The sequence below is a fragment of the Marmota marmota genome, unplaced genomic scaffold (genome assembly GCF_001458135.2).
Source record: "Marmota marmota marmota unplaced genomic scaffold, marMar, whole genome shotgun sequence".
Taxonomy (NCBI): domain Eukaryota; kingdom Metazoa; phylum Chordata; class Mammalia; order Rodentia; family Sciuridae; genus Marmota; species Marmota marmota.
In genome coordinates, this window is record NW_025999982.1 from 24,685,225 (window position 1) to 24,712,190 (window position 26,966).

General features: G+C 33.7%; 1 protein-coding gene across 18 annotated transcripts in view; it reads right to left on the minus strand.

Annotated features, from left to right (window-relative positions):
• Khdrbs2 (KH RNA binding domain containing, signal transduction associated 2) overlaps positions 1 to 26,966 on the minus strand; it is a 585,248-nt gene that overhangs the window by 15,579 nt on the left and 542,703 nt on the right. For 4 of the 18 annotated variants that reach the window (XM_048805589.1, XM_048805604.1, XM_048805594.1 and 1 more), the window contains one exon: positions 14,061 to 17,199. The gene's annotated coding sequence lies outside the window, so the exon portion shown is untranslated. Of the gene's footprint in view, positions 1 to 13,021; positions 13,110 to 14,060; positions 17,200 to 26,966 lie in introns of all 18 variants that reach the window. The other 14 variants (XM_048805602.1, XM_048805605.1, XM_048805597.1 and 11 more) reach the window with 11 other exon arrangements.

Consider the following 26,966-nt stretch of genomic DNA (forward strand, 5'->3'; position numbering starts at 1 on the left):
ATATATATATGTATGTATATGTATATATTTCTTCTGGGGATGAGAGAGAGCAATGTTTGCATGAAACATATGTGATATTTGCTATTCCATGATATATTCCTACTTCAAGAAAAAGTTTCTCTTTTGTTTGTTTTATGCAGTGAAATTATTTATGTATTTTTAGCTTGAATAGGTAGAAGTCAGAGCATTTACTTTCTTTTTTGCCTTTCCTTTATTACCTATCATATTTTACTCAAAGATTTCACACAAATTATTTGCTTGAATACATTGAAATATATGCCTTTCACTGAATCCAACAAGAATAAATTTTAAATAAAAATTAGACGTTGCGTCAATTTACCCAATATAGACATGACAATTAGTCTAGACTATGTGCCTATTTCAACAATGCCAATATTTTTTAACATACATGTTCTAACTTGCTTATGTAACTACTCTTAAACCCCATTTCTAACTCTTATAAGAAAATAAACTCCATTACTTGATAGACTCATTTCCTACTTGCTCCAAATAATTTTGGTTAATTAGAGAAAAATTTCCCCTTTGAACAAATGAGTTAATCATAAGAATATTTAAGATGTAGTTCTTTAAAGCTAACACCAAAACTGTATTTTAAATTTTATTTGGGAAATGCATGGCTTCCCAACACGGCCACTTAAAACAACTTATTTGAATATGTAAATTATGATATGTGTGCTTGTATTCATATATATGTATGTATTTTCTGATATATATGCATATACACATGTTCTATTTCCCTAATTATAGATTATATCATAAACATTATATAGCTACTATGTTATGGGCTGATTTGAAAGTTAGGTTGGGTTGATCCCATTCTATTCAGACATCTTACCCTGCACAGAATTGGCCCCTCTTTCTGCATGAGTCCACTTACAAAGAAGCTGACACCCACTTGCACCCTGACCACAATGTCTTTAGACTATGGGATAGACATTAGCTTACTTCCTTACTTCCAAAAAGATGCCAATTCTGAGAATGTATTTATCACTGTGCTTGCCTCTCCCACCCCTCTCCTTTGTGATTTTTCTGTTTTTAAGTGACCCCACCCCCCACCCGCATTCAGTGTCTTGGACTGCAGAATTATCTGCTTTCTGTTCCCTTGGCCCTGGCCAGGATAAATCCTTTGTCTTTGCTTCAAAAAAGACCGGAATTTTATTTGAAATTTTGGAATAGTGTCTTAACAACTACATATCAGAAATTAAAAAAAAACATTTTGAAAGAAAATTTCTTCTGGGGACGAGAGAGATAACAATGTTTGCATGAAAGATGTGTGATATTTGCTAGTCCATGGAGCTTTTGCATAGGTAGCTGAATAATCTCAGGATATTCAAGTTTAGTCATTTCAAAGTGTTTCCTAGACTTCTATCCCCAGAAGATGCTATTGTGTTCAGAAGTCAGTGAAGAAGGGATTGGTGATTAGATGCATTGGTAGCATGATAGCACATTAAAGGCTCAGAAACATCTGTAAGGGAAACATTTTCACTTTTTTTCCAACACCTTTTAAAATGGATCACCCTTGTATTCTTTACATAACCTTTACTAACACTCGTCTATCCAGTTTAGGTAGAACCATGATATTTAGGCTGATGATTGTGATGGTGATACAGTAGTATCCCTCATATTCTTTCCAATTAGCATTTTTTTAGCCTTAAACAGTTCTGGTGTATTTATTCAGTTTATCATTTACAAGTTGTATACCTGGCATGTCTGAGTGTCATGTCAGCACCCTTGTTTGTAAATTCAGGATAACCTAATATATATTCATAAGGTTGTTGAAAAGATTAAGAATCAGTCCACACAGCGTTCACCGTGATCACCTTATGGTGTGATCTCAGGCAATTCCCATAACTCAGGTAGAAAACATTAATATTTCCACACAGTGATAATCTTTGCTTGGGTAGTTTTGAGTTACAGGAATGTTATGTAAATGAGCAAACAATGCTGTGAGCATTTTTTTCCTACAATGAACAGCAAATAAGCTCCTGCAGCATTAAATGCCTTAAAACAGTTTGTGTCCAGAGCCTGTGGCTCTCAGATCCAGAGGAGTAAGAAGATCCCTCCAAGGCCATATTGCATAATATGTGTCTGTCCCTCTGAGGATCACTATGTTTTCCCTCCTGTATTGATTTTTTGTAAATATAACAAAAATACATGAAGTCCTTCTCACTCCTAGAGAATCATTTAATATGAATGTATGTATATATGTATGTGTGTGTGTGTATACACACACACACACCAAATAGTTGGTTGGGGCTGTAGATTAGTGGCAGAGCGCTTGCCTAGTTGGCATGAAGCACTGGGTTCAATCCTCAGCACCACATAAAAACAAACAAATAAAGTTAAGGCATTCTGTCCATCTACAACTACAGAAAAAAAAAATAAAACAAACAAACAAACAGTTGCATGGAAATAATTCTGGGTGTGCAAAACAGAATAACACCTATGAGCTGGGTATGTAGCCTAGAGGTGGAATGTGTCCTTACCATGAAGCTCTGGGTTCAGTCTCTAGCACCAAGTGGAAAAAGAAAAAAAAAAAAAAAAGAATAGTGGGTAATTACAAAGAAATGCTATGATATATGTTCTCATTAAAGATGATTATTCTGGTTTCCTGAACTTAGAAAGTCATGACAAAAATAACCTTTGTGATTTGGCCTTTGTGTATGTTAAAAAATGTCCCCAAATATTTTAGTATCCAGAACATCATCTTCACTTGTCAAAAAAACCATACTTCACTCCCTGTGCAACCAGAAGAGTTTGTTATAACGTTACTTGTGTTTTCTGTATCTAATTTTTTATTCTGCATTATAATTATACATAATAGTGGGATTTGTTAGTGTATATCATACATACACTATAACAATCTTTATAATTTGGTCTCTATCATTCCCCAGTATTTCCTCTTCCCAGTATTCATTTCTTTAACAGGAAATAATGGGTAAAAGATGAATACATATGCTTTGCATTTAAATATGCAATCTAACATTTTAACCTTTATTTTTATGATTCTAAGATTTAAAATTATTATGCAAGTATTCTATAAATGATAAATCATAATGAAAATATATTTACTGACAGCACAATAAGTTGATGTGTAGGATTTTTCATATTTAGATTTTATACTTGTTTTATATCTCAAATAAGGGATCAGCCTCAGTCAGTATTTTCACTAACAGATATCAATAAGTCAATTAGGCATAATGTTTATGTAAGGTAATCTGTAATTATCTACAATTATATGTAATTATAGATAATTACATAACTTTCATACAGAACTCTAACATTTGTTAACCATTCATTTCTGCCATAGAAATGAATTCTATTGAGTTTTTAGTTGTGACCCAGGATTTTAAAATATTAATTCTAAGATGCACTTATTAAATTTTTAAAATTTTGAATCAATATGTCTTCTAATCAATATTCAAAAATTTCTGACTATTTATCTTCTATACCCAAAAGATTTTTCACATAATATGTAACATATCTTACAACCAATTTTATGTCACAGTTAAATGATGTGGAAGGTATTGGGCTACTATGTGTCTGGAGCACTTTTGTGGATAGTAGTTTATATTACTCAATTAGCTTCCATGATCTTGTATACATCTCATTTGCTTGTTTTTCTATGAAGTATTTATGAATTGTTCTCACCTTACTCAATAAATGCTGTGATTGAGGTAACAGATGTTCTAATATTAGTTTTTGTGAATTAGTTTTAATATTAGTTTTGTGAAAGGCAAAATTGTGAATTATGAACAAGTATCTTACTAAAAACAAGGAAGCAGTGACCTAAATTATAATTATAATACACTTGGACCAATCTTTTCTCCTTAAATAAAACTTTGAAGATAATAGCACTGAAATCACAAAAGAAGAATTCTAATTAGGAACAACAACAACAACAAAATCTCAGAAGTAACTCAAATTCAGATATTATACAATTTGACCCTGAAGTTTTTTCTTCATTTTAAATTTCTTCTACAGTAGGAAAACCAAACTAATATGATAATGTTATAAGATAAACTTTAAACTAGCCATTGGTATTAAGCCATCCAGAATTTTTATGAAACTAGCTTCTATCCTAATTGCTTGAAATATATCATTATTAATCCATTATCTCTCCATATACTTTCTATTATACAATACACATGAGCCCAATGTTCCAGGGTTTTCATCAGAGTAAGAATATGCTCCAACTTCAGATGGAGAAAGAGGAATGGAAAATAATCATCATGATAACCATCCCCAACCACAGAGTCCTCTCAAAACATTATAATGATCCTTTACTATATCCATCCTGATATAGACTTATTATCTATTGATGCATTCAGTCAGTCAGTTAGTCAGAAAATATTTATTCAGTCAGGTGTTGTCCTAACTAGATCTCTGGAACTTAGTGGTGAACACATGCTTTACCTTCAAGGAGATACTCAAAAAATAAACAAATACTGAAAAAATGTGGTAAAGCAATAACACTGAAGACCACAGGGGCAGAGAGAAGCAGTCAGAGAGCATGGCTAGGGAAAGGAAGAGACTAGAGTGTGGCCTGAATGGTGGCATATGAGTAAGGAATTGACCTAGTGGTTATAATTGTATGTTTTTCCTTTTTACCAGATCCCCAATTTTTTAACTCTTCATATTCAGTCCTGGGAAATCCTGATTCCCACACTATTTCTGAAGTAATATCATCGATTCCTACAGCCTTCATGCCACCTCTATGCTCATTGTTTCTGGAGAGACATCTCTAGGGCAGATTATTTTCTTAGAGCTCCTAAGGGGGTTGGAGAGATTTTTGAGCCTGCGCAAGATCAAAGATATGACCACAAGGTGGAGGAAATACACAGAACCTTTATCTGAGGGCTACTTTGACAGGTTGAGGCCAAGTCAGAGAGATCCAAAGGGCAATAGTGGTTTGGTCTTGGTGACTTTGGATTTATCTATTCTAGCAGATGTGGGGTAAAGTTTTGCAGGGTATGCAAAACAGGCAGACTTTAAATGGCTAAAAACATGCTTGTGTAGCCTATTTAAAAAAATAAATAAATGCATGTGTAAAAATGTGATCTTTTTCCCCTGGTTGACTTTTGAGTTACTGAGTTTCAGCCTGCAGTGAAGAAATAGGGGCCCATGCACAGAGGCCATCTTTAGCTCATTTATATAACAGCTAGACATCAGTGTAATCAAATGCCTATTTAACATTTCCATTGGTTATCACAAAAGTATCATAAAATTAATCCGATCAAGATATAACTCTTGGTATTTCCCCAGTTTTCCTTTTCAGTAAGTAGAACTATCATCTAATGTTTGAGGTAGAAACTCAGGGGTCATCCATAGTTTCTTTCCAATCCAAACACCTCCAAAGCATTTCTCCTATCCAGTTCTCCAAGTCTAAATTATATGATTTTCTTACTTGGATTGCTCTGATATTCTATCAGGTTATGTTGTTTTACTCAGATCCTCCTTCCACAAGTTCTCCCTACAGCAGCTCTGGTTGTTTTTTGAAGCATGTATCAGACCATGCCAGTTCCTACACCTGTCCCTCCAAGCTCTTCTCATGCCACCCTCCCAGTTGCTTCTCTCCCAGCAGTTGGGTTGCTTAGAGTCACTTTCTCAGGAAGCCTCTGTAACTGGTCTTACAGCCCTCCATCTCCCCACTACTGACTCCCATTTTTCTGTTTTAAGTTTTCCATTTATTTCTGGCATAATTATTAACTCAGTTTGTAGTTGGGATTTATGTTTGGTTTGTTGCTGCAAACCTTCTTTACCCTCCAGGCTCTGTGAAAGGAGAGACTGTTTTGTTTACAGCTTTTTGGTTCATAGTTTTATTGTTTCTTTTTCATATTAGGTATCTAGTGCAGTGCCTGGCACATAATAGGATCTATCTAAATACTTGTTATATGAAATCATGCATACATTAGTAAAGAATAAAACATGGGTAAGGGCACAGACAGATGAGAAGTTCTTTTTTTTAAGGGCTAAAGATGTTATTTATTATGCTTTTCAGTTTAGCAATATAAAACTGAATAGTGCTTTTTTGATGAAGCAAAGGAGTTTGAACATCTATGGGGAATATGAATAGCCTTTGAATGAATATTTTGAAGACCTTTGAGTTAAATCAGTTGAGATCCTTAGCAAGGCTGGAGTTACTTAAAAGTAGATTGATATCAACAAAGTTCTCCAAATTTTTTAGAAGAGGATGATACAAAAGTAGTATTCATTAGGTACTTAGATGACATCTGAAGAAACATTTTCTCTTAAGGGTAAGAATTAAGGGAAGAAAACTATTTATCAAGAGGACATAACAATATCTGAGAATCCTGAAGTTATACCATGCCTTTTTACATTTCTAATGCATCCACGGCTATATCCCCATCTCATTCTTACTATTACTTATGTTTGTATTATTCCTCTGCTTTTTTTCCCTTGCTTAGTCTTAGTGGGAATTTACCTATTCTGTATTAGCAGTAAATCTGTTTTAATTTGGAGATGGTGACAAAAATAATCATATCAAGAATAAGAATATGACTGATGAATATTAATTGTTATCTTTGTGCTAGGCATTACTATGAGGGCCTTATACATGTTCTAACTTATTTAATAATTAGAAGAACGCAGATGGGTTAGGTCTTACGATCTCCATTTTACAAGTGAAGAAACCGAAGCAAAGTGTGGTGACCTGACTTGCCTGCGGTCTCACAGATACAAAGCAGTGGGGCCAGGAATTGCAACCAGACAGTTGGGGTCATCCCACACTCTAATGCTCACTCCTGAAATTATGTCCTTCTCTTTCCTCTCACCAGGGTTTCTTATTCAGAAGAAAGAAGTCCATATGCTATCAGTATATTCTAAAGGTATCAGGATTTACCAGTAGAGAAGAAATAGGTTGTAGCAGTAAGTGCAGAAACATCCAATTGGCTTTTTTGCTACAATGTTTGGAAATCATTAACTTTTTCACTACAATATTTATTGTCTTTATTAGTAGACAACACCCATGGTGAACAGAGATTTCTTGTCTTTCTCTTTTTCTTCTCCAAGTAAAAACAAACTGAGAAATCTGGAGGCCTCTTTATGGAAGGAGACAGTTTCTACATTTTTGGAGTAAACAAAAGAAGATGGGGGGCTGGGGATGTGGCTCAAGCGGTAGCGCGCTCGCCTGGCATGCGTGCTGCCCGGGTTCGATCCTCAGCACCACATACAAAGATGTTGTGTCCGCCGAGAACTAAAAATTAAATATTAAAAAATTCTCTCTCTCTCTCTCTCTCTCTCTCTCTCTCTCTCTCTCTCTCTCCCACTCTCTCTTAAAAAAAAAAAAAAGAAAATGGACTCCTTTTACTTCTGTGCTCCTACTTCTCTTTTCTCTTTCCATGATTTTTGTTGAGGGAAATTTAAGATGTGATATACTTAATGACTATTAAGAAATCTTTGCTTTCATTGATTCACTCATTCACCTATTCTTTATTCAATAAATATTTATGAGTACCTATTATATGCCAGGATCCCTGTTAGGCTTGGTGTTTAGAGGTGAAGGGAGTTTAAGTAAAGAAAATCTGTAGAGGGAAAGAGAAAATCAAAACATAAAGTATACACATACATACACTCATACATATCGGTGTCTTTCATATGTTACTTAGTTTACATCTACTAAGTATTTTGCATATTTATATAAAAATTATCTATTTACTTTATGTGCTTATTCTATACACACTTTAATAAGTATGTAATTGTAAGTGCTATGAAGAAAATGAACAGATTCTCTGACAGAAAACCAATGATCAATGATGAAAACTGTTAGAAGGAAAATGGTGGTTCCCAGGAAGAGGTAGCTTAGGAATATTCCTTGCTTTTAAAAAAAAAAAGTGGGATGGGGTCTTGACGTTCCTGTGTTCCTATGCTACCCAGCCTGGCCTGCAGTGTCTCTGGTCTAGAATAAAGAAACCATCCAGGACTGTGTCCTGTGTAGATGATCTAGTGCCTGTGGACCCAGTTGCAGGGTGAGCCCACAAGTGTTCTCACTTAACAAGAAGCTAAAAATACCAGCACAGATATTGGTGAAACGTAGTAGAAGACATTAGCTCACAAGCCTATGCTGTGAACATGCTGTGAGGAGATATAAAAGAAAAAGTACCTCTGACCGCAGAGCTCTGCGTCTAATTGGGTAGAATAAACAGATGCATGAGAAACGACACCGGAGGCAATGGACCAAGTGTGCAGAGAGAGCCATTATAAATGGGATAAACAGAGCATGGCTGAGCTCATCCTTTTTAAAGGAAATGAGTTAGAGACATGACATTTACTTAATTGATGGTGGAGGCAGTGAGAATATATTCAGATGGACACGAAAAATAAAGGCTTAAATTGAGGAAGACAAACTCAGGAAAAGGACACAACTTCTGGTGAAAAAGAACAAAAAGCAAGGTAAAGATTTGGGTTTTATCCTAAACTTGCTAAAGTGCTACTGTTCCTCTTTTGTGCCTGTTTCCCTTATGTATCCATGTTGTTCAACAATGCTATATGTACTTTTAAAAGCAAGATACAAACACTAGATTGTATTTTGTTAGTAAAATGGTCCTAGTACTAAAAAAAAATAAAAATAAAAAATAAAAACGTTCCTTTTCAAAAACCTAATGTTTTTAGGTTTTAAACCTAAATTTTTCTCAGCATAGGAGGCCCCATAATTTTCAGAGTATTGTTCAGAAACAGTTTTTAAAATGGGCACTAGAAGTACAAAGATGAAACACAGTCCTTTGTTATGGTTTGGATGTGAAGTGTCCCCCAAAAGCTCACATATAAGACAATGCAAGAAAGTTCAGAGGAGAAATGATTGTGTTGTAAGAGGCTTAGTCTCCTGATAGGGATTAATTAGTGGTAGGGTGTGGCTGAAGAAGGTGGGAATAGGGGCGTGGCTATAGGGCATATATTTTGTATCTCAAGAGTGGAGTCTCTCTCCTTCTGCCTCCTGATCACCATGGAAGCTGTTTCCCTCTGCCACAATCTTCTTCCATGATGTTCAGCTTCACCTTGATCCCCAAGGAAATGGAGCCAGCATCCTATGGACTAAGATCTCTGAAACCATGAGCCCTCAAATAAACTTTTCCTCCTCTATGATTGTTCTGGTCAGGGGATTTTTAGTCACAATGTTGCAAAAGCTGATTAAAACATCCTTTCATTATGGAGCATCAAGTCCAACAGAAAACAGAGAGGTAAACATGTTATTTCACATAACACATGATGGAGACACAAAAAAGGGGACGCTAAGCAACCCATTCCAAACCAGGAGTGGGAAAATTCAGGGAGCACTTCTGGAAAGATGGTTTTTGGCCAAGAATTAATAATACAACCAAAGAAAATGAAAAAGATCATTTCAGGAAGAGGAGCATTGCAACAGAATAGCATGAATGGAAAAAGAATATGGAAGACCTCACAAAACATTATTTTTAGAAACTCAGCATTAATGTATGTTTCAACATTAAAATCCAAAATAGGTTTAGCAAGGGCGTGAGACAACTCTAGTTTGACAATTCTAGATTAAGAATAGGTTTATAAAACTAATTTGAACTTTGAAGATATGGAGCTGTTTTGTATTTTCTTTCCTTGAGAATAACTCATAAGGAATAGAATTCTGGAATGGTAACTAACATATCATATTCCAATCCTATTATTCATGAATGTGGAACTAGATCTGGAGACCTTGCCATCCTTTGTGACTTACTTGTAAGGCACTAACATTTAACAGCCCAACCACCTGTAAGCCAGCTCCCTGCAGTGCATTTGAGGAATGCACCTTGAAGAGGAGAGACAGGCTAGGTTAATAATCAAGCGTAATGCTTGAGTGTCTTCTGACACTAATGTTAGCAGAAACAAAGAAAAATACTTTCTGTCTCCATCTCAGGGACATGGCACAGAGCGGGCTCAAGGTAGAGTCATCATTTAACTAAAGGAGAAGAGCTGCAAAGAGAGCAGTGATTGTAAGAGCTCATGTTCCAGAAGGGTCTCTCAGATCATTATGATGAGTAACAGAACTGCCTTTCTCACAGCGTTATTTGTCCAAGAATTCAGTATGAGCAGGTGGCTTGTGTCGGCTGGATCGCAGGGCTCAATTAGGAAAACAGGATTCACTTGGAATATTCGAATGACAGGAAAATGGCAAAAATAGGAAAAAAAGGTAATTGAAGAGAAGATGAAAACCAGATTAAAAAAAATAAAACAATTCAGAAATTGGTAACAGGAGTATGCCAACACTGGATTAAAGAAACATAGAAGAGATACACTACAGGAATCCAGGAGCCTCAATACCTGGTGGGCAAGCTGTGGATGGAGTAGAGAAGAAAAGTGACTGCTGCCCCAGAAAGAGAAGGAGACAAAATGGTTGTCAGGAGAAATGCCCAGGCTTCTTCCTTCTTAATCTCTAGTGTCCCAATTTTACCTCAAATACAGATTGCAGAATCACATCGGTTACATAACCAACTTGAATCTAATGTATGAAGTATGATATGTCAAGAGCTTTGTAATGTTTTGAACAACCAATAAAAAAAAATTAATCTCTAGTGTCTGCCAGTATCCCTCTGCCAAAGACTGGGAGAAGTCTGCAGCACCAGCTGAGAGCTCTCTAGGTCAGGGGTCAGATCCCCTACTGGTCACTGAGTTAGAAGAACAGCAAGTAACTAATTCAAGGGCTAACAGGTTTAAAACAGTGCAAAAGACAATTAAAAGAGCAGAGTTAGAGAAATCACAGAATTATCTCGCTCAAGAATGGATGATTCTACCCCAAAGACTGGGTTCTGAGGTTTGAATATAAGAAAAATATCTTTAGGACATATCTCCCCAATGGCAAATGGGGATACCTGCATGCACAACCTAACAATTGGGTTTTACTTCAGCTAGAAATGTACATCAGAGAAGAAAAACTGAATCTATTTTTCTCTAAAAGAAATTGCATGTTAATATTCTATTTTGGGAGACAGCTTCCACCTCAGATTCTCTGTTTGTTGTGCTAGTGTATTTTACACATCAGAAAATTCTCGAATTATCAAACAAAGGCTTATTTGCCTAAATTACTATGCTGGACTGACACTGAGATGTAGGGTTTGATTTGAGTCTTTGTACACTTAGTGACCTGTGGTATTTTGATAAATGCTATTGCCTAAAACTATTCAGTAGGAAGTTTGGGCACCATCTGTGTTTGTTTCTGTAGGAGCGGTAACTGCCTAGAGAAAAATCTGATGCTCATTTGAAAGATGCAGTATAAACAAAATCCAAGATGATGCCTTTAACATAATTATTGTACCTTTCATTTACATAGTGCTTTATGCATTTCAAAGTGATTTGATGTGCTTTTATTTAACAGAAACTTACAAAACTTGTGGAATTTTGGTATTAGTTTCTAAAAGATATAAAAGCTAAAGAAGGAAAATAACACTGAAATTAAGCAGTCTTTTAGAAGACTAAAAAGCCACATAGTCTCATCTTCTGATGATATTAATAGAATATCCTGATTGAGGCAGGCACTTTTTAAAGTACATACGTAACTCATTCTATTGTCAAAACAATCCTATAAAACAGGTACTATTATGTTCTCATTTTAAGGATGGGAAGACTAAGACAAAGCTTTTGTTAGCTGTTACCTGACAGTTAATAAGAGGTTCACACTAGAAAGTCTAACAAAATACTCTCTTAAGCAGTGTCTTCTTTAAATATTTACTTAGTGAGCAACATTCCTAATTATAAAGACATATTTATGTTGGATCTCTTCTAAATGTGCAAGTCACTCAGTGGTGTGCTGGTCAACCAGCTCACTGGCACTCTACAGAAGAAAATAAAATCCTGATTTGTAGTGTTTGCCAATTTCCATGGTAGAGATTCACCAGGATCCACTTCAAGCTACCAAACTGAAGTAACTGGAGACTTGGAAAGAAGGAATACTTGTATTTGGATCTCATGAGCTTATAGCACTATGTCCAACTACCACTGTGATTAAAATACCTATTGTACTGGTGTTGAGTACAGCAGGGACATGACAGTCCACTCTTGAAATATCATCAATACCTGAATTCATTTTATTTTCAGCTTTTTTTTTTTTGTTGCCCAACATGAATTAAACTATTTTGGTTTTGTTCTTGTTCAGTTGCTGCTTATGAAGAATCATGAATCATATTTGTTTTCAGTATGTTTTTTCCTAATGATGATCAGGCTTCTCTGGGATGAGGCAATCACACAGTACCTGGTTGAGGGGAAAGGAGGAAAAAAAGTATCACCATTCCTAAGATGGCCAGTGGATACATGCCTTGATCCACATCTTGCAAATTAGTTCCCTTGGTTACTTTGTAATCTTAGTAATCACTAAGATTCCACTTAGTAGTATGGAAGTTTTATGGTTTGATCTGAATTCCATGTGCCCTCAGGAATCAATTTAATAGTCCTTTAGAATGGCATGGTCCTTTAAAGACCTGCTACCCTAGAGTCATGTTAACTGAACCAGAAGCAATTGATGGGGAAGAAAAACCTGGTCATCCTTAGGGGCACTAGGCTGAACTCACAGGCACCTGTAACTGTGACAATAACTTCTGCCCACATTTGTCTTCCAGATCTTACTTGCCCCCTCCCTAATGCCAAAATAAATGTCTGTCTCACACTGAAAATGTTCTAAAAATGTTTTAATGACTCATTTTACAACTAAGCCCAGTATGAATGATAACATCAAAGCTTTCTACCCTCAGCCCACTCTACTCTTTTCCCATCGGTGTTTTGTTTCCATTCTTTCCTCTTCCTATTATTTTCTCCCTTTAAAAGTATTTCCGAATGTATTATAAAATTCCTCGTGGATAATATGAACATCTCCTGACATTTTTTTTTTCCATTACCACAACAAAAGCTAAGGAAGCCTGGCTTCACCTGTGCCGGGAAGACCTAACATAGAGTGAGAGGAAGATTCTATGTGATCTGTTTGTGCCTTTAAAGCACCACGAACAGCCCCAAGCAAAGTAGTGACAGAATAACCTTTTCTTACAGAAAAGCAGGGGTCAGCAGATAGAACTTGGGAGAGCTTCGGAAGCCTTGCTCCTGCCTGTGGTTAGGATTGGGAACTCTGCTTCTTCCTGTTGGGAGGATGGATCTGAGAATAAGGTTGCCACCTGTTCTGGGCATTAACATAGAAGAACTCTGCTGATGCTTACATGCTCACAACTCCTTTGCCTTCTCTGCATTTATCTTCTACCCTGAGGTCTTTTCTGGCAAAGAGAAAACCTAAAACTTTATTCTTACAAGCTAATTGTCAACTTCTTTGGTAGCTCTCAGTTCCAGACAAACAAACAAACAAACAGACAAACCAACAAAAAAACACAGGAGGGTATCTGGACCTGGTGATACACACCCGTAATCCCAATGACCTGGGAGACTGAGACAGGACAATTTCAAGTTCAAGGATAGCTTTAGCAACTTTGGTGGACTCTGTCTCAAAATAAAAAAAAAAAAAATCAAAAGGGCTGAGTGTGTAACTCAGTGGAAAGCACCCCTCGATTCATTCCTTAATACCACAAAACAATAAAGTAAAGAAAAAAACAAACAAACAACCCAGACCTTCACAGGTAAAATACTAGATCCTTCAACAGGAGACCATGGCAATTTGCCTCAAAAGCAAGGTGGAATGAATAAACTGAGTAAATTTAAGTTTCTCACTCATCCAACAAATACATATAATGTGTATTCTAGACACCAATCCCTATAGTAAAGATCATATAATCAAAATTTGAATAAAACATGAAGCCTGCCTTTTGGTGGTTTGTAGTCTAAATTATATTTATTAGCTGTGATTACATTTCTTTATTATGGATATTAATATTAATCACTGATATATACAGTATATACACTAATATATACAGTAATATATAAGCTTTTAAGTGAAATTTTAAGCTTGATTTTATGTAGTCCTATCATAAATATATTAGAGAATAATAATATTTCCAGGTATATATTGGTAAAAGAATGAAAGCCTTAAAGGAAAGATTTTATTTTAAGCTATAAAAAGAAAAAAATGTTATTTCACTTACCTTCTGTCCATTTCAGACCTTCCATTGAAATCTCATCTCTTCTATGACACCATCTTTTTAAAATCTCAGCCCAAATTAACTTCTTTTTCAATCTGTAATATTAATATATTCCATATGTATTTTAATCCACTGGTTGTTATCCATAGTGTACATCAGTATCACCTGTAGAGTTTTAAAAATACTCATTTCCATGTTCCAATCTCAGAAATTTATTTAGTCAATGTAAACAGGGTTCAGGCATCTATCTGTCTTACTTATTTGTTTTGACTAAACCCAGGGATGCTCTACACCTGAGCTACAGTCCCAGCCCTTTTTAAATTCTCACTTTTTATTTTGAGACAGGGTCTCACTAAATTGTTGAAGCTAGTCTTGTACTTTTGGTCCTCCTTTCTAATCCTCTGGTATAGTTGGGGTTACAAGCATCCACCACTGTGTCTGGCTTGGCATCTGTATTTTGTCTTTTTTTAAATATCTTTATTCAGTTTATTTATTTTTATGTGGTGCTGAGGATTGAACCCAGTGTCTCACATGTGCGAAGAAAGCGCTCTGCCACTGAGCCACAAACCCAGCCCTGGTATCTGTATTTTTAAAACACCATACTTAATGCTGATATGCATATTTAGTGAAGAATCACTGTTCAAATTACATAGGCATTGGTCATATCACACTATCCATATCTGTGCATTTTTATTCTTGTATCCCTGAATATACTGTAATCATCTTGTATGGAAGGGACAGGCTTACATTTACTGTTTTCTCTGCAGCACACAGAACTTAATCTACACTATAGGGCTGGGGATGTGGCTTAGTGGGAAAGCAGTTTTCTAGCATTTGTGAGGCCCCGGGCTTAACCCCACCACCTAAAAACAACAACAACAACAAAAACTTACTCTGCACTAAAAATTTCTATACTTTTTTTAAAAAAAAAAATGAAAAGGGATTTTCTGTAAGCAATCTTAACACATTACTCTCACGTTTTAATATTCATATTCTTCACACAGTAGTAGAACAAACTGGATCATGAGAAAATATTATTTATTCATCCTTTACAATTATTTTTCAGAAAGGTTTCTAAATTGGGAAATTTCTGGAGAGATTCAGAGAAGGATACTCTCTTCAGCATAATAGAGTTAAACTTACATTGGTTCAAATCCAAATCTTCTTGTTATTTGTGCTATTTTGAGGAAGAAATCAGAAGTTTTTAAGAGGTATATAAAGCACATTTCCTTAATTATTAAGCACTCCCTGCATGATAGATAATACAAATAGGAGGTGTTAGAGAATTCCTTTTGCCCCTAGGAAGTTTCCTTTGAATCCAGATTCTGTGTCTTAAATCTTTATACTCAAGTTACATCCAGAGCTATGCAGGCATAGAATGATCAGAGCTGGAGAGGCCTGATGACACGGTTTCATCCCCCAATCTTTATTTTTAACCTATGAGCCAATTTAGAGCTAAAGCTAAAACAATTCATACATCTTTATAGGCTTCACACATTCTGCCTTGCAGAGCTATTTTAAGCATCAGTGGTATTACACAGGGCAAATCCCAAGTACAGTGTCTGGCATAAACTAGTCCCTCAGTAAATCAATCAACCAGTTGGATTATAGTTTCAGTTTGGTGCTTTTTTCTTGCATCTTATAAAGCATGAACCTTATCAAGTTCTAAAATCTAGGAAGAATAACAAATTGGAACTAGTAGTAATTCTTAAATACATTAAGTAGAATGAAGTTAATTACACCAATCAGCAAATAGGGAAGACAGCACACCATACTCTGTCCAGTTATGATACATCAGACTTCCTGATCTAGGTTCGCCCACTGTGAGAATAGGTTATGCTGTTTAACCTCTCTGACTCAACTGCAAAGTGGGGACAATAAAATATGTGCCTTACTGAGTTGTGAAGAATTCATTGTTCCTTAAAAGCATTTCCAAATCTCTCACATATAGCAAGTGTCCAATAAAGATTTATTATTAATTTTTCATTATTATTATTAGATAAGACTACCATAATTTGTCATCCATACTGAAACACTTCTGAAAGTGAGAGGTAGCCATAGCAATAACACTAGAATAGTGGGCATAAACCAGACTCATAGTCTGGCAAATTCCTAACGAAGTATAATATTGTACAGAATAATCCTCCTTGGAAAGAGTCTGGAAAGATGTTACATTTAGGTCAGACTCAAGGTGAGCACAAAAGTAAGGTGCTGACTTCTTCCAAACTTCTCAGACATAAAATAGAAGAAGGGATGGTGTTTCTACATTATTTATAACCTATTTTCACTTATCTCAAATCTTTCCTAAGGTTTTTCTGAAGGTTTGATCCTGGGAATTGCAATTTAATGTTCAGAAAAAATTAAGGACTTTAAGAAAAATTTTATGAAATATCTTACACAATTTCTTGTCTCATCAAACAAATATATTTCACCTTTTCTGTATTCTCTAGATGTTATTTTTTAATACAAGGGCACATAAAGAAGAGAATAGAAACATACCCTTTGAATCATCAATGTCACTGACCATCTGTTTAGCCATACATTTATATCTTCTTTTGTTGCAAAACAAATTAGAATTTCAGAAGGGAATGAATATTCATGGTTCTGTGGTACCATGTTCTGCTCCACTGTGTTCCATTTCAGCTCTAGTTGTTTCACAAACATTTATTGGATGGCCCAATATACCAGCCCTCTTCCACAAAACTGAATTCTCCTCTATTACAAAAGGCAAAATGTGGAAAGATGACTACAATAGCTCTGTAAAGGCTCTATAAAGATACATCATGCATAGTGCCTGATCTTTCTTCTTCACATGAACTTTTGGTCCCCACTCTCCTTATTATCAGAAATAGTTTGGACATTTATCCCATTCTTTCAGCAAAATATATTTCCTTATTGGTTGATTTTTGTTTGGGATTTCCTTTATATCCTTAAATTCTGGTTACATTAGACACAAGAATCATGTATATATGAGAATCAATACATTACTGCTAAATTGCTATAATGTAAAAGAAAAGCAAAAGAGTTTCTCACTTGTTTGACATTAATTTAATATCCCGCTTAGCTTCCATCTGATGCAAAAAGCTGCTTCATCCACTTAAGCATTTCTGTTTAGGCTCCTAATGAAGTTTTCTGTACCTGTCTTGTAAGCAGAGTTCATAAATGAAATCACAAATGGATGAAGTGACTCAACTTGCTGTTAAAAATATTAAACCCCCAAATAATCAGTGTTAGATTTATTCCAACTTTTGAGTTTTCTATCATATATCTTCACTTATAGCCTCAGATGAGCAGAACAAGTTTAAAGCATTATGCAATCATACATATAGTCATCTCTAAATGTCAATCCACTTCATGGCAAATTTAACAATAGCAGCAGTTGTCAGACATACTCAAAACAAAATAAATTATCCATCGCACCTTTTAATATTCTGTGTTTTTGAAAATAGTTTAAACAGCCTTCTAGATACATGAGTCTTTCCTGAGGAAGTTTTTGATGAGATTGAATGAAGATAATGACAACTGTTAGTCATGGCAGTTAGCATAAGGCATGAGGCGCAGGACAATATTCATAAGCAGCTAAGACACATAGTGAAAATACAGCTTCCTGTGACTGGGTAGAATTGATTGCTATTCTGGAAAGTGAAACTGGTATAAGTCTGGTACTAGTATATTTAACAGCATGTGCATCAGAGGACCTAATTGTTTTCCACCACAGGGTACGAATCTTTATGTCCTCTATCAACCAAAAACAAACAATCATACTGCTTAATGGTGGTTCAATTAATGTATATGTGCTACTTTTATACCCTGAATTATTTGACAAATAAACTCTAACAAGTCACTTGAGAATTATGTTTAATGGGAACTCACCTATCAGTAAAAATTCCCCGGTTTCTTATAATATCTCATACAATCATCTTGGGAATATGGAGCTTACATCAATATTAAAAATATTATTCTCTGATGGGAATACAATAAAACAAACATTTGAAGAAAATGATATATGTAACTAGAGCCTTGCTGCTTGATGTTGAAGATCAAAACAGTATTATAATAGAAATGACTAGGTCAGATGAATTCAAAAGTGAACTATCTTTGATTGAAGTTTTGTAAAACTCTGAGTATATTTTTTTCATTGAAATATTACCATTCTTTAATATATGAGAAAAATGATTTCTGGTTTTTGTATTTATTTAGCTGTAGTAAATTATATTCATCCATATTTATTCATTGTAATATAGGAGCCCTGATGTCTCTTATATTAGGCCAATTAATTAATGTCCCTTATTGTTCCAAGTTAATTGAATGTCATTACACACAGGAGAGAGAAACAGAAGTACGAAGAAAAGAGAGTACACTTTCTTTTTTTTTTTTTTGAAACTGAAAATCTTTTCACACCAGGCATGGTATTTGCAAATAGTGTAATACGTATATTTTTAAAATGGCACCTTGGCTGTCCTGTGTTTTAACATATCAACACAAGGTTCATAAACAGGGACAAATGAGATGCAAATTTAAGAGATGTCAAACATTCCTGACAACTTCCTACTAAGAACACAATTGAAAAATGACAAACTTATCATCTTCCTGGCTGGTTGAAGTTTAAAGCTGACTGCTTTTGATTATGAAGCAACAAGCCTTTCATTTTTTAGCTCATTTTACATTTCTTAAACACTGTTTCACAGACACACAAAAAATATGCAGGTGAATTGATTTGAATCTGATTAGTGCTAGTTTTATTATTTGTAATAAATAAAGGTGGCTCTGTAGTGTTGCAGCACATTTTACTTGAGGAATTGACTGACTTTTATGGTAGTTTAAATATATATCACAAATAAATTCAATATTATAACTTCATTGGATATACTATTTCTAATTCTACATAATTTTAGGTAATAATTCATATTGTAATTCATATCTACTATAGTTTTCAAGCTGTTGAGCAACTAAAAAGTGACATAAAGATTTGAAACTAAAACGTTTTTTCTCAGCAAGAGAAATAATATGTGAGGTAAATAGGGAGCCTACATCCTGGGAACAAATTTTTACCCCTCACACATCAGATAGAGCTCTAATATCTAGAGTATACAAAGAACTCAAAAAGTTAAACAACAAAAAATCAAATAACCCAGTCAACAAATGGGCCAAGGACCTGAACAGACACTTCTCAGAAGAGGATATACAATCAATCAACAAATACACGAAAAAATGTTCACCATCTCTAGCAATCAGAGAAATACAAATTAAAACAACTCTAAAATACTATCTCACTCCAGTAAGAATGGCAGCCATTATGAAGTCAAACAACAACAAGTGCTGGTGAGGATGCGGGAATAAAGGTACACTCATACATTGCTGGTGGGACTGCAAATTGGTGCAGCCAATTTGGAAAGCAGTATGGAGATTCCTTGGAAAGCTGGGAATGGAACCACCATTTGACCCAGCTATGTCTCTTCTTGGACTATACACAAAGGACCTAAAAATGGCATATTACAGGGACACAGCCACATCAATGTTTATAGCAGCACAATTAATAATAGCTAGACTGGGGAACCAACCTAGATGCCCTTCAATAGATGAATGGAAAAAAATGTGGCATTTATACACAATGGAATATTACTCAGCACTAAAAAATAACAGGATCATGGCATTTGCAGGGAAATGGATGGCATTAGAGCAGATTATGCTAAGTGAAGTTAGCCAATCCCTAAAAAACAAATGCCGAATGTCTTCTCTGATATAAGGGGGGTGACTCAAAATGGGATAGGGAAGAAGAGCATGAGAAGAAGATTATCACTAAATAGGGAAGAGAGGTGGGAGGGAAAAAGAGGGAGAAGGGGAATTGCGCGAAGATGGAAGGAGACCCTCATCGTTATACAGAATAAATGTATGATGTTTGAGGAGAAAAAAAAAAGAAGTGTGTCACATTAGATTGGATAGAGAGAAGTGATGGGAGGGGAGGGGAGGAGAAGGGGGGATATGAAGGACAGCAGAATAAAATAGACATTATTATTGCTGTGTATATATACGTGACTGTATGACCAATGTGATTCTGCAACCTGTACAATCAGAAAAATGAGAAATGATACCCCATTTGATTCAAATGTATGAAATGTCAAGATCATTGTACTGTCATGTATAACTAATAAAAAATAAATAAATAAAAATTAAAAAAATATTTGAATGTGTTCACTGGGTATTTCATTGATAAATTGATTATGAATTAAATAATAAATTCTCAATTTTACTTTCAAGTAAACTTCAATATAGTATGTTACCCCAGATGAATATATAACTAGGTTAGTAGATAATATTTTATGTCTATACTTTCTTATTTCAAAGAAGGAAAAATTAAAAATTGAAAAGAGCTTAAGCAATAAAATTGGAGGTGGGGTAAATATATTATATGGAAAAATAGAAAATTTATATAAGTAATGTTCCATTAAAGTCTAAAATAAGTAATTTATTCATTTAGTTATATTCTGATAATATCTGAATATTTTTGGAGGACAAGTATAGCTAGCATTAGAAATATTATAAATCAATATTTTATGTATTATGTTTATGTATTATAAGTAGGAATTTACTTTGTTTATACTTCTAATATCAAAGGTTTTCATAGATTTTTTTTTTACTCCAATAATTTGAGTTCGAACTTTGATTACATCATAATAATAGTCATTGACAAATTAACAGATTGTATCTGGTCCCAAAATTTCTGTTCTCAAATTGTTTTCTAGTCTTTTTGTATATTGAAGGAAATTAAAAATGAATAATACTGTACTTAGGAACCCCTAGCTGGTAAGTTGAATAACTATATTTTGATGTTGTCTATGATCTTATTCAGAATAAAACTATTAGTTCTGCATACAAATGGCTTTGAAACTGAAGTATGTGTCACTTCTGCTGCTTGATAAATATATAAAATTGACTGAATACAGCTGCAACACATTAATATCATCACTCAGGGTTATTTTAAGAATTAAAATATAGTTTTCCAGTAAAACAAAGTCTAATTACACAATAAATAAAGAATTTGCAGTCTAATTATATAATAATGGTACACAAAACAAAAAATATTTATAATATATCTTAATATTTCTAAAAGCAAATCCAGACTCAGTAGAGAAGGAAATAATGTCTAATTAGGTATTTGCCACATAGCATTATAAAATTACTTGTTTTTATAAGAAAATACATACATTAAAACCATTCTATATGATGTAAAACATTATTCTTATTTGTTATGGATATTGTAGATCTATTTAAAAATCAACTTTCATTTATACCATGTTATAGATCCTTTCTTCCCTGACATTTGGGGATGTGGTTGGTGGTGAAGAGGCTCTCATCACCAAATACACATATTCATTTCACTGTTTGCAACTGAAGTATCAAAAAAAATAGATTTCCTGTTCTCTGCAGTTAACCAGTATTCAGTAGGGCTCTGAGCACACTTACCTGAAGTGCATAGCTCAGTTAGCTATCTGACCATAGGAGTAAAAGTTCAAGAAATCCTGTCAAACTCAGGAATGAGAGCTGACCTGGAAACTCTGGGCCTAAACCTCTCATATATGCTGCTTTTGTATTGGAAAAGGAGATATGTATTCTACATAGTGTAATTCAGCAAATTAATTGTAAAACGTGTATTGATTTTCCATGTATTTCTTCAGGGTTGTGACAAATAGGTATTTCTGAGTCCTTGCAATACACTTCAGCACTAAAGTAAAGGTGGACAGAGACAAACTGGACCAAAGAGCATAATCCTCACAGATCACTGTTGTCTTATGGAAGATGCCTAAGTCTCTGGGCTGATAAATGAAATTGCTTAGTAAATTAAGTTTAACTACTCATCTGCTTAATTTAGATCCTCTGAGATCCTTTTCTCAAAAACAGAGTTCTTGGTTTAAAATTAGGAAATTATTGTGAAGTTTCTGTTTTTCTTTATCAACCAAGTCAAAATCAGACTTTGAAACTCATAGGACATTTAAGGATATCAGTTACCTAGTAGTCATAAAGTGCTTTTTCTTTTTAAGATGGAAGGACTAATGCAAATATAAAATATAATGGCAAATGTATGCTAATTCTTATTTAGTGGAGAATAAAAGCCCAATTTTCATTCTTTCAAAGTTCTTGTAATTGTAGATGCTAGAGAAATGGAGTCATAATTTTTATATATTTTAGATCAAAATTAGAAGGTTTTTATTTATTTATTACATATTTTTTACATATTTTACACTTTTGGTTAATTTCAATTTATTCTCTCCCAGCTAGAATCAGAAAAAAATTGATATATACAAATTCAGTATACACCTTTGTATTTGGTAAGCCCTTAGTTTTGAGTAAATTCATTATTTTACATGAATGATAATTTTTAAGTTATTCATTATTAAGGCATGCCTTTGTAGACATGTAAATATCAAAATTATTAAGGTTGTGAGTAAATGTTTATATCTAGAAAAAAATGTCAATACTTTTTGTTAACTTTGGAAAGTGCTTTATTAAGAGATGCATAGTAATTACTATCCATGAAGAATTTTGCCTCTCATTCAACCTCAATTATTCTCTTTTCTACAATCAGACACTATCATTTACTGCAATGAGAAAGTTAATTACTTTGAGAGGATATATTTCAGTCCAAGCCCAACATGTAGAATTCATGTAATTATTTTGGGTAAACCTCTTAATATTGTAAGATCTTGTTTTCTTACCTTTAAAATTAGGATAAGAAAATTTACCCTGCTTTATCATAGAATTGTTGTGATCATTAAATACAAAATTATTTTTAAAGTATTGAGACATATATTTATGTATATATATATTTGTAAATGAAATATCATAGTATGTTAACATTTCACATACACATCAATATAATAATTTGTACAAATCATAGATAGTACATAGGAAATATTACAAGACTAGAAAAAAATGAAGGCAAATTGATAGATATTTCCTCATTTAGTAATATTTGGTAAATGCTTCCCATCAACCTCGATCAATATACTAGTTCAGATTTAAAATGTTAAGCCTTTTCCTAAAGGGATCCAATTTCTTCTATCAGAAACGTAAAGTCTGTTTTTTTCCCCCAAAATATTTCTTGGACATCTTTAAACCAAGATGCTCTGCTTAATGCCATTTTTTCTCTTATGTGACAGTTAAGTAGACTATTTGACAACCACTATATATTTTTTAGCTGTAAATTGTTATGAGGCCACTTTCTTTTGAGCCTATTCATTTAGTAACAGGCTGTCATCACTAGTGTCATTTGCACTCATTCCCTTAAGTGATAAGTTAGAAATATAAAATTAGTAGTAGAAAGTGTAGACTCAATACATCATTTGGATATTACTTCAATTATACAAACACCTTAGAGTTAAATTCTGATAGAATTTAATTAACAGTTCTAACTTCTGAGGAATCAAATGAACTCATCACCAAGTTTTGCTTATTATGAATTAATCTTTATAATACCCTGTTACATATTTCTTAATATAAGTACAACAAATGAACAATGATTTCTTATTGAGAATCTTCATAGAATTAATGCTTCCAAGACAGACTATTTTATTCCTTGCAGTTTATAGTACACCAAACTAGATGACTCTTAAAATATAAGCATCTTTCTGACATCAATAAGATTTTAGAGCACTGTGGTAAGATTACATTGGCATACCCTTAGCATTAACAGATTTAGTACTCCCATTTTTTAATGTCACTGAATAATTCCAAAGGTATGTCATGTGCAGTATTTTTAATTTTCTAAAAACATAAATTTTAATTACCATATGCTGTGAGAGGCTAGTATAATTTTTTTTTAAAAAATTCAACATTGGACACATAGAAATTGTCCAAATTATTAAAAAAAAGAAAATAAAAAGAAAAAATAAAAAAGAAACATACAATAGTATAAGAAAATAATTTTTCTGAACTGGGTGTAGTGGCACACATCTGTAGTCCCAGATATCCAGAAAACTGAGGCAGCAGGATCACTTGAGTCCAGGAGCTCAAGGCCAGACTGGACAAAAAAGGAAGACAACTCTCAAGTGGAAAAGGAAAAGAAAAAGAAAAAGAAAAAGAAAGAAAGAAAGAAAGAAAGAAAGAAGGGAGGGAGGGAGGGAGGAGTCGTCCTGACATTGACAATAAAAGTTCAAGATGTATTCAATAGTAGAGGTGTTCAATATTTGCTGTAACAGGAAAGCATATATTTTTTTAATTTCTAAAGTTATTGCTTTAAGTGGTAAGTTGTACATAATAGTGATTTACAAGAATTTTTAGAAGATCTGATGACATTTCACTCCTTTGAGGATATTATCAGTGACCTACCTGTTACATCTCAGCACTTCTAATAGATCTTTATCAGTCTTCTAGCTATATTATTTTTCTTTTCAAATCTATATTTTCAAAATTCTCATGTTCACCTTCATTTTGGTATCTTATTATTAAGTATTATAAGGAATAACACTTCAATAGTGTGTATCTTCATATAGGACAACAGATAATTGATGGAAAACTTTGTCTTATTTTTATAATTAATATAATAAAGCATGTTTTCATTGAGCAAGTAACTATGACTATTTCTCTAGAAACATAATTTTGTACTTTATTTTCATTTTTAATTGAAGTTTTATATTATTTGATTTAGGATATCTCAACCTCTGTGAAGGCTAAATTTTTAAATTTTTTTGATACCAGGGATTGACTCACAGGTGCTTAGCCACTGAGCCATACCACTAGCCCTTTTTATTTTTTATTTTGAGACAGGGTCTTGCTAGGTTGCTTAGGGCCTTACTAGGTTATTGGGGCTGGCTTTGAATTTGTGATTCTCCTTCCTCAGCCTTGCCAGCCACTGGGATTACAGGGTTGTACTACCACAACCTGCAAAGGCTAAAATATGTATGTATGTATGTGTATATATATATATATATATATATATACACACACACACATACATACATACATATATATATGTGTGTATATATACATATATATATATGTGTGTGTGTACATATAATATATATTATATATCTTATGTGTATATATATGAAGATTAGGGATATTGTGAAAGACTCAATATTTTAAGCCAATATCAACTACATTATATACAGTGTTGTACAGAAAATAAACGAAGTACCCTTTTTTAAACACTTCATATAGTGACATGTATTACGCACTCCATTATCATACATGTCTTTTTCTTTATATTATTAATTTAAAAATTGTACCAAATTACTATTAGTCTCTCTTTCACTTTTAGGTCAGTTTTAATATAAGCAATATTTATGCAGCATCTTATAAGATCTTTGTGTATAAACATGTAATGCCTGTTATTAAAGATACTCAATATATGTTGCTTATGAATATAATGATTTTTAAAAACTATTTTCTTAGTTGCAATGGACTTTATTTATATGTGGGGCAGAGAATTGAACCCAGTGCCTCAAGTGCTCTACCACTGAGCCACAACTCTAGCCCTATGATGATATTTTTTACAACTGTGTTCTAATTATACCATTAATTAACTATTAAGACAATTTTAAATGCTTAATTTGCATATTTATGTGGATAATAGGAATATTTTATGTATTAAATTTTTATTTACACATTTGATACATACCATGAAGATGCCTTACAGTTAAAATTTTCAGACAAGGAAAATAAGCTGAAAGGTTTTTTTTTTTTTTTTTTTTTTTTTGTGTGTGTGTGTGTGGAGGGTACTCGGGATTGAACCTAGGGGTGCTATACCACTGAATTCTATACACATTCCTTTTATTTTTTGCCCCTCCTGCCCTCTGACTTGTGATTCTTCTGCCTCAGCTCCCTGAGTTGTTACAAGTACAGGTGTGCCCACTCATCAGGTTTCTAAAAGTAATTTTGCTCACCCCCTAGAGCATGCCCTGTAGGTTGTTTTCATAGTCTATTAATGCAGTATTAATACAAATGCATATCAACCTGACAGAAGTGGGTTTAATCTTATTTGTTCACAAAGAAACAAAAAATCAACTCCCTTCTGAACATGAAAATTATGTATCTACATGCCAGCATCTTATTTAAAATAAATAAATAAATGTTAAATTAAAAGTTTTTATTTAAAATATTTATTTAAAATAAATAAAAATCATAAATAAATATCAAATGAAGGAATGAAGGAGAGGAAACCCAAGGAACTATATATCAACTCTGAGAGACTTTTGAGTTTTAGAATGCACATCCATTTCTGTAATCATAAAAAAGGAGACAACTGAAAACAAAAACGGAACCCCTCCAAAACATATTTACAATGTTCAATTTCAATTCTTCCCTATCATAAGATAATAATTTTTGTGCCTGAATGATTGCTCACTATAAATAAGAGTTTTTAATTAGTTAAACCAACTCATAATTTCTTAGAAGTTATCAAGTAATTGAAAGAATCCAGAGAAATTTTTCAGATGAATGTGATAATATCGATTTCAAAAATTATTGCCCAAATGGCTAATAGTTATGTGAAAAAATGTTCAACATCACTGATAATAAAGAAAAGGCAAATCAAAACTACAAGGAGATATCATCTTACACCAGTAGGAATGACTATACTCAAAAAGTCTGAAGACAACAAGAGTTGGAGAGGATATGCAGAAAAGGGAACACTTGTATACTGTTGGTAAAAGTCTAAATTATTACAGTTATTATGGGAAACACTATGGAAATTACTCAGAAACCTAAAAATAAAACTACTATGTGGTCCAGCAATCCTGTTACAGTGTATATACTGAATGGAAACAAACAAACAAACAAACAAGTATCTCATAGAGACATCTGCCCTCCCATGTTCACTGTGGCACTATTCACAATGGAAATAACTTAAGTGTCCCATCAGCTGATGAAGGAAATATGGTACATATAGACAATGGAGTACTATTCAGCCAT